This window comes from Paraphaeosphaeria sporulosa, assembly GCF_001642045.1.
Source record: "Paraphaeosphaeria sporulosa strain AP3s5-JAC2a unplaced genomic scaffold CC84scaffold_3, whole genome shotgun sequence".
Classification (NCBI taxonomy): domain Eukaryota; kingdom Fungi; phylum Ascomycota; class Dothideomycetes; order Pleosporales; family Didymosphaeriaceae; genus Paraphaeosphaeria; species Paraphaeosphaeria sporulosa.
This window is the reverse complement of record NW_017253362.1, coordinates 23,899-25,831: the sequence shown is the minus strand read 5'-3', so window position 1 is coordinate 25,831 and position 1,933 is coordinate 23,899.

Sequence of the window (1,933 nt, the reverse complement as noted above, 5' to 3'; positions counted from 1 at the left end):
ATCCCAGGAGACCGAAGACTTGGCGGGAGACAGCGAAGGTATCCCGCCAAGAGGGTAGGATCCCAGGGAGCCCTCGGGATTCTAGGAGATAGAAGAATGGGATGAATGGTATATAGTGTAGGACACTCTTTGGATATTTCCTATTCTTTATAGTTAACTTTGAAAGCTTGCTTTCATATCTAAATTGAAGCCACTCGTCTTTATACGAATTATTAGCCTTCTCTTAATATTTGTTACATCGTACTATCGTATAGTGTAGGATATTCACCCCACCCCTTTTGGTACCACTATCCCTCACGCTCGAATTACTGAATACCCGTAAGGTCCGGACCTACGGTTAGGTACGTGGAAACCCCTTGTAACATTAAGGTGGGGGGGAAACCCTCGCGCGTTTAGGTTAAGTATATACTTAATAATTACCTCCTCTTTTATCTTAAGTAGTTTTATTGAATTGGGTGCATAGTTATGTTAAAAGGTAACTCTAGCGTATTACGTGCCTAGTGTACTTTAGGAGACACTATAGATAGCTATAGCGCGTCGCTAGGATAGTGTTATATCTTATTTAAGAGCCTAAAGCGCGAGTTGTATTCTAGCTTCTTTTAAAGTAGGTAGCTGTTGAGGTAGTTAAGATATTATGGCTACTATTAGCTGCCGTTAGTAGTTGATGGGGTCTTGGTATAGTGGCCAGCTCACTCGTGTGGCCAGCTCGCCCGTAAGGTACGTTAATAATTAATTTAGGCTACTTAACCTTTAGATTTATATTAGAGAAACTAGTTTAAAAGACCCACCTATAGCGTATATAGTTACTATAATAAAGGGAGGTCGTTATGTTAGATTTACATAGTGATTTAATGAATATCAGTGATCTAGAGATGAGATGGATTAATTATTTAGTGTATTGGCCGAGGTTCTATCTAGGGCACCCTTTTGTGTGGGTCTTGGTTAATAACCTATCCTAGCCCTATTTCGGCTAAGTCTCGATATCCTGCCTCTAGCCTCTACCCTAGCCATCTAATAACAACACTAAGATACTTAGAACACGCCCTTATATCTAACATACCCCCTTAGCTCGGTACGTTGTCGCTACCTAGGCTGGTTAATTAGGCGATTAATTATTAGAGTACTTAGTGAAGGTAGTCCTATATCTTATTGAGTAGTATAGTTCTTATCACCTCTATACTCATCACGTTAACAAGACCTAGTTAATTAAGTAGGCCTTGCCATTTATTGGCCGGCAACACCTTAGTAAGTCTATTAGTAATTATATCATCCGATCTAATATACTTAATGGTGATTATTCTAGTGGCGACCTCTTGTCTTAGCTAGTAGGTGTAGATATCCACATATTAAAGCTTAGTCTAGAGTTTTAATACTTCCTAAGTTACCAGCCGAATTATTTGCTTATTATTACATTAGATTATAATCATTATGCTGGGTAAGTTGACCTTCAGCTCCTTTAATAGTCGGGAGAGGTATATTGCTTCCTTAGCCACTTGCGTAAGGGCTAGGAGCTCTATCTTAGTTATTAATATTATAATGGTATCCTGTTTGGTTACTCACCACGCGATTAAGCCACTAAATAGCTTAATTATATATCCTTAAGAGCTTTTCCGATCTAGAGTATTATTAGTGAAAGAGGCGTCACTAGTGACCTAAAGGGTATCTCTACCTCCTAGCTATAGGGCCTTTTACCTTATTACTCTAAGGTAGAGGAGTACTTAATCAGCTATGTCGTGGTACTCTTAGCCTGGGTTTGTAAGGAATCGGGCCAATCGTGATGTAGCGAAAGCGATATCTAGGCGCGTTGTTATGGCGGCAAATAGTAGGGATCTAATCTTTCGTTAATACTTATTAACCTCTAATAGCGAGGCTAACCCTATGTGGGGCTTTAGCTCTACTCTAGCCATGGGCGTATTATATCGGTAATCTAATT